The sequence below is a fragment of the Oncorhynchus masou genome, unplaced genomic scaffold (assembly GCF_036934945.1).
Source record: "Oncorhynchus masou masou isolate Uvic2021 unplaced genomic scaffold, UVic_Omas_1.1 unplaced_scaffold_3346, whole genome shotgun sequence".
Taxonomy (NCBI): domain Eukaryota; kingdom Metazoa; phylum Chordata; class Actinopteri; order Salmoniformes; family Salmonidae; genus Oncorhynchus; species Oncorhynchus masou.
Window position 1 is genome coordinate 2,584 of NW_027009759.1, and position 7,417 is coordinate 10,000.

The 7,417-nt window shown below is 54.1% G+C and overlaps 1 pseudogene; it reads right to left on the reverse strand.

The window, feature by feature from the left end:
- Positions 1-201: 201 nt before the first annotated feature.
- LOC135534393 (ubiquitin-like modifier-activating enzyme 6) overlaps positions 202-7,417 on the reverse strand; it is a 27,670-nt pseudogene continuing 20,454 nt past the window's right edge.

Consider the following 7,417-nt stretch of genomic DNA (forward strand, 5'->3'; position numbering starts at 1 on the left):
AATTAGATTAGTCCTATCACCTTGTCCCTGTGCCCATTGGATGGTGTGTTCTATAACAACCAATTAGATTAGTCCTATCACCTTGTCCCGTGCCCATTGGATGGTGTGTTCTATAACAACCAATTAGATTAGTCCTATCACCTTGTCCGTGCCCATTGGATGGTGTGTTCTATTAACAACCAATTAGATTAGTCCTATCACCTTGTCCGTGCCCATTGGATGGTGTGTTCTATGACAGCAGGGAAAGACTTCAGGGTGCAGAATGGAATCTCCTCTTCTGGTGGGTCCCTCTGTCAATACGCAGAGATGTGGACATTCAGAAACACATCTGGTTACATGGCTGGTACGCGAGAGAGAGACAGACGGGCAGGCAGAGGCAGGCAGACAGACAGAGAGACAGACAGGCAGGCAGACAGTACATGGTTGGTACGGAGAGAGAGAGACAGACAGACAGACAGAGACAGGCAGAGAGGCAGACAGACAGTACATGGTTGGTACGGAGAGAGAGAGAAAAGAGAGACAGACAGACAGACAGACAGACAGACAGACAGACAGACAGACAGTACATGGTTGGTACGGAGAGAGAGAGACAGACAGGCAGGCAGAGATGCAGACAGACAGACAGACAGACAGTACATGGCTGGTACGACGAGAGAGAGACAGACAGGCAGGCAGAGGCAGGCAGACAGACAGAGAGACAGACAGGCAGGCAGACAGTACATGGTTGGTACGGAGAGAGAGAGACAGACAGACAGAGACAGGCAGAGAGGCAGACAGACAGTACATGGTTGGTACGGAGAGAGAGAGAAAAAGAGAGACAGACAGACAGACAGACAGACAGACAGACAGTACATGGTTGGTACGGAGAGAGAGAGACAGACAGACAGACAGACAGACAGACAGACAGACAGACAGACAGACAGAGACAGACAGTACATGGCTGTTGTAAGACTCGGGTCAGGTTGGGCACGATGATCTCCGTGTGTCCTTTGGTTCCCATGGTACCGGAATCCAGAAGAGCCTTCTGATTGGATACACTGCGGCTGCATGGGAAAACCAGATCAGAGAGAACATGAAACATGATCAACTAGTGTTGGTTAATAATCCCAGTTTATACTCTGCCTCCCTCAATTTAAAAGGAAAACATGATTTACCCCTGAGGTCACGTGAGTCTGCAACAACAATATACCAACATACATATATTATATTATATATATATATATAAAATATACCAACACACCACAGCTATTCACTCTCACCATAACCCCCCTCAATATACCAACATATATATATATAAAATATACCAACACACCACAACTATTCACTCTCACCATAACCCCCCCCTCAATATACCAACACACCACAACTATTCACTATCACCATAACCCCCCTCAATATACCAACACACCACAACTATTCACTATCACCATAACCTCCCTCAATATACCAACACACTACAACTATTCACTATCACCATAACCCCCCTCAATATACCAACACACCACAACTATTCACTATCACCATAACCCCCCTCAATATACCAACAACACCACAACTATTCACTATCACCATAACCCCCCTCAATATACCAACACACCACAACTATTCACTATCACCATAACCCCCCTCAATATACCAACAACACCACAACTATTCACTATCACCATAACCCCCCCTCAATATACCAACACACCACAACTATTCACTATCACCATAACCCCCCTCAATATACCAACACACCACAACTATTCACTATCACCATAACCCCCCTCAATATACCAACATATATATATATAATATACCAACACACCACAACTATTCACTATCACCATAACCCCCCCCTCAATATACCAACATATAAATTTATAAAATATACCAACACACCACAACTATTCACTATCACCATAACCCCCCTCAATATACCAACATATATATATATAATATACCAACACACCACAACTATTCACTATCACCATAACACCCCTCAATATACCAACATATATATATATATATAAAATATACCAACACACCACAACTATTCACTATCACCATAACCCCCTCAATATAACAACACACCACCAACATATATATATATAAAATATAACAACACACCACAACTATTCACTATCACCATAACCCTCAATATACCAACACACCACAACTATTCACTCTCACCATAACCCCCTCAATATACCAACATATATATATATATATATATATATAATATACCAACACACCACAACTATTCACTATCACCATAACAACTCCCCCCTCACCTGTCGACGTATCTACGAGCCTCTACATTGTCCAGCGCCGTGACAACCAGGTTTAGGCGGGAGTAGAACAGGTCGTTGTAGACCCCCTCGGTGGCAGGACACACCTTGTTGAGGTGAGCGTCTACCTGCATCTCTGGGTTGATCTCCAAGGTCGCTATGGCTGCTGTGGTGCTCTTAGGTTTCTGATGGAGGGAGGGAGGGAGGAGGGAGGGAGGGAGGGGCAGCGGGAGGGAGGCAGAGGGAGGCAGAGGGAGGCAGAGAGAGAGAGAGAGGAGAGGGAGGGAGGGAGAAGCAGAAGGAGGGAGAGAGGGAGAGACAGAGAGACAGAGACGGAGGGAGGGGCATGGGAGGGAGAAAGAGGCAGAAGGAGGGAGAGAGAGGAGGGAGCGGGAGGGAGAGGAAGGAGGGAGCGGGAGGGAGGAGGGAGGGGAGGGAGGGAGGCAGCGGGAGGGAGAGAGAGAGGCAGCGGGAGGGAGAGAGAGAGGCAGAAGGAGGGAGGGAGGGAGGGAGGGGAGGGAGGGAGGGAGGGAGGGAGGGAGGGAGGGAGGGAGGGAGGGAGGGAGGGAGGGAGGAGGGAGGGAGGGAGGGAGGGAGGGAGGGAGGGAGGGAGGGAGGGAGGGAGGGAGGGAGAGAAGGAGGCAGCGGGAGGGGAGAGAGAGGAGGCAGCGGGAGGGAGAGAGAGCAGAGAGGCAGAGGGAGGGAGGGAGGGAGGGAGGAGGGAGGGAGGGAGGGAGGGAGGGAGGGAGGGAGGGAGGGAGGGAGGGGCAGAAGGAGGGAGGGGCAGAAGGAGGGAGGAGAGGGAGGAGGGGGAGAGAGAGGCAGAAGGAGGGAGGGATATGGGGAGGGAGGGAGGGATATGGGAGGGAGGGGCAGAAGGAAGGAGGGAGGGAGGGAGGGATATGGGAGGAGGGGAGAGGAGGGAGAGAGGAGGGGAGAGAGAGGCAGGAGGAGGAGGGAGGAGAGGGAGGGAGGGAGGATGGGATGGAGAGAGGGGCAGGAGGAGGGAGGGAGGGAGGGAGGGAGGGAGGGAGGGAGGGAGGGAGGGAGGGAGGGAGGGAGGGAGGGGGAGGGAGGGAGGGAGGGAGGGAGGGAGGGAGGGAGAGGCAGAAGGAGGCAGAAGGAGGCAGAAGGAGGCAGCAGGAGGAGAGAGAGAGGCAGGAAGGAGGGAGGGAGGGAGGGAGGGAAGGGCATGGGAGGGAGAGAGGGGCAGAAGGAGGGAGAGAGAGGCAGAAGGAGAGAGAGAAGGAGGCAGCGGGAGGGAGAGAGGGGCAGAAGGAGGAGAGAGAGGCAGCGGGAGGGAGAGAGGGAGGGATATGGGATGGAGAGAGGGGCAGAAGGAGGGAGGGAGGGAGGGAGGGGCAGAAGGAGGGAGAGAGAGGCAGCGGGAGGGAGAGAGGGGCAGAAGGAGAGAGAGAGGCAGGAGGAGGGAGAGAGGGAGGGATATGGGATGGAGAGAGGGGCAGAAGGAGGCAGCGGGAGGGAGGAGAGAGGCAGAAGGAGGGAGAGAGGCAGGAGGAGGGAGAGAGAGGGAGAGAGGGAGGGATATGGGATGGAGAGAGGGGCAGAAGGAGGGAGGGAGGGAGGGAGGGGCAGAAGGAGGGAGAGAGAGGCAGAAGGAGGGAGAGAGGCAGAAGGAGGGAGGGAGGGAGGGAGGGAGGAGGAAATGGGAGGGAGAGAAATGGGAGGGGAGAGAGGCAGAAGGAGGGAGAGAGAGAGGCAGAAGGAGGGAGGGAGGGAGGGAGGAGGGAGGGAGGGAGGGAGGGAGGGAGGGAGGGGCAGAAGGAGGGAGGGAGAGGGAGAAGGAGGGAGGGAGGGAGGGAGGGAGGGAGGGAGGGAGGGAGGGAGGGGGCAGAAGGAGGGAGAGAGAGGCAGAAGGGAGGGGGAGAGAGAGGCAGAAGGGGGAGGGAGGGAGGGAGGGAGGGAGGGAGGGAGGGAGGGAGGGAGGGAGGGAGGGAGGGAGGGAGGGAGGGAGGGAGGGAGGGAGGGAGGGAGGGAGGGAGGGGCAGAAGGAGGGAGAGAGAGGCAGAAGGAGGGAGGGAGGGAGGGAGGGAGGGAGGGAGGGAGGGGGCAGAAGGAGGGAGAGAGAGGCAGAAGGAGGGAGGGAGGGAGGGAGGGAGGGAGGGGGGAGGGAGGGGCAGAAGGAGGGAGAGGGAGAGAGAGAAGGAGGCAGCGGGAGGAGAGAGAGAGGCAGAAGGAGGGGGAGGGAGGGAGGGAGGGAGGGAGGGAGGGAGGGAGGGAGGGAGGGAGGGGAGGGAGGGGCATGGGAGGGAGAGAGAGACAGAAGGAGGGAGAGGGGAGAGAGAGAAGGAGGCAGCGGGGGAGAGAGAGAGGCAGAAGGAGGGAGGGAGGGAGGGAGGGAGGGAGGGAGGGAGGGAGGGAGGGAGGGAGGGAGGGAGGGAGGGAGGGAGGGAGGGAGGGAGGGAGGGGGAGGGAGGGAGGGGCAGAAAGAGGGAGGGAGGGAGGGAGGGAGGGAGGGAGGGAGGGAGGGAGGGAGGGAGGGAGGGAGGGAGGGAGGGAGGGAGGGAGGGAGAGGCAGAAGAGGGAGGGGAGAGAGAGAAGGAGGCAGAGGGAGGGAGGCAGATGGAGGGAGGCAGATGGAGAGAGGCAGGGAGGCAGAGGGAGGGAGGCAGGGAGGCAGAGGGAGGGAGGCAGGGAGGCAGAGGGGGGAAGGGAGGGAGGCAGAGAGGGAGGCAGAGGGAGGAAGGGAGGGAGGCAGAGAGGGAGGCAGAGAGGGAGGCAGAGAGGGAGGCAGAGGGAGGGAGGGAGGCAGGCAGAGGGAGGAAGGGTCAGACAAGTTATTATGTGGACAAAACTTATAAGGGATGATGATTAATAAAAGATGGTCTCTCTGTGTGTGTGTGTGTGTGTGTGTGTGTGTGTGTGTGTGTGTGTGTGTGTGTGTGTGTGTGTGTGTGTGTGTGTGTGTGTGTGTGTGTGTGTGTGTGTGTCTGACCTGTATGTGCTGAGATCTGAAGAGGAACTGTCTGTTGAGGTTGGACTTCTCTATCAGGTCTGGGTCCGTCACACACACCTGGGGAAAAGGTAATCAATCAATCGACTAATCAAACACACACCTTAACTAATGAATTTACCAATCAATTAACTAATCAGTCTGTCAGGCACACGTGGTGGCCATAGACGAGAACAGGTAATAAACAAAATCAACCAATCCCTACCTCTCCTGAGCTCTTGGCCAATCCCACTCCCAGCAGGGCAAAGTTCTTGAGCATCTCACAGCCAATGGCTCCACAGCCCACCTGGAGAAGACACCACCCCCACAGCCCTCTGTCATCAACGACACCCTCAGTCCCTTCAAACCATCCTTCCTTCCTTCCTTCCTTCAGGTAAACTGTCATCAACTACACCCTCAGTCCCTTCAAACCATCCTTCCTTCCTTCCTTCCTTCCTTCCTTCCTTCAGGTAAACTGTCATCAACTACATCCTCAGTCCCTTCAAACCATCCTTCCTTCCTTCCTTCCTTCCTTCCTTCCTTCCTTCCTTCCTTCCTTCCGGTAAACTGTCATCAACAACACCCTCAGTCCCTTCAAACCATCCTTCCTTCCTTCCTTCCTTCCTTCCTTCCTTCCTTCAGGTAAACTGTCATCAACTACACCCTCAGTCCCTTCAAACCATCCTTCCTTCCTTCCTTCCTTCCTTCCTCCTTCCTTCCTTCCTTCCTTCCGGTAAACTGTCATCAACAACACCCTCAGTCCCTTCAAACCATCCTTCCTTCCTTCCTTCCTTCCTTCCTTCCTTCCTTCCTTCCTTCCTTCCTTCCTTCCTTCCTTCCTTCCTTCCTTCCTTCAGGTAAACTGTCATCAACTACACCCTCAGTCCCTTCAAACCATCCTTCCTTCCTTCCTTCCTTCCTTCCTTCCTTCCTTCCTTCCTTCCTTCAGGTAAACTGTCATCAACAACACCCTCAGTCCCTTCAAACCATCCTTCCTTCCTTCCTTCCTTCCTTCCTTCCTTCCTTCCTTCCTTCCTTCCTTCAGGTAAACTGTCATCAACTACACCCTCAGTCCCTTCAAACCATCCTTCCTTCCTTCCTTCCTTACTTCCTTCCTTCCTTCCTTCAGGTAAACTGTCATCAACTACACCCTCAGTCCCTTCAAACCATCCTTCCTTCCTTCCTTCCTTCCTTCCTTCCTTCAGGTAAACTGTCATCAACTACACCCTCAGTCCCTTCAAACCATCCTTCCTTCCTTCCTTCCTTCCTTCCTTCCTTCCTTCCTTCCTTCAGGTAAACTGTCATCAACTACACCCTCAGTCCCTTCAAACCATCCTTCCTTCCTTCAGCTAAACTGTCCAAAGTCTGACACACTGATTTGGGACAGACCATCAAACAGTGTAGGTTGTTATAGTGTGGGTTGTAACAGTGTGGGTTGTGACAGCGTGGGTTGTGACAGCGTGGGTTGTAACAGCGTGGGTTGTAACAGCGTGGTTGTAACAGCGTGGGCTGAGACAGTAGTGGGTTGTAACAGAGTGGGTTATAACAGTGTGGGTTGTAACAGCGTGGGCTGAGACAGGTGTGGGTTGTAACAGTGTGGGTTGTAACAGTGTGGGTTGTAACAGCGTGGGTTGTAACAGCGTGGGTTGTAACAGCGTGGGTTGTAACAGCGTGGGTTGTAACAGCGTGGGTTGTAACAGCGTGGGCTGAGACAGTAGTGGGCTGAGACAGTAGTGGGCTGTAACTGCGTGGGTTGTAACAGCGTGGGTTGTAACAGCGTGGGCTGAGACAGTAGTGGGTTGTAACAGCGTGGGTTGTAACAGGGTGGGTTGTAACAGCGTGGGTTGTAACAGGGTGGGTTGTAACAGCGTGGGTTGTAACAGCGTGGGTTGTAACAGGGTGGGTTGTAACAGCGTGGGTTGTAACAGCGTGGGTTGTAACAGCGTGGGTTGTAACAGCGTGGGTTCAGATATTGTGGGTTGTAACTGCGTGGGTTGTAACAGCATGGGCTGTGATAGTGTGGGTTGTAACAGCGTGGGTTGTGACAGCGTGGGTTGTGACAGCGTGGGTTGTGACAGCGTGGGTTGAGACAGTAGTGGGTTGTAACAGTGTGGGTTGTAACAGCGTGGGTTGTGACAGCGTGGGTTGTTATAGTGTGGGCTGTGACAGTGTGGGCTGTGACAGCGTGGGT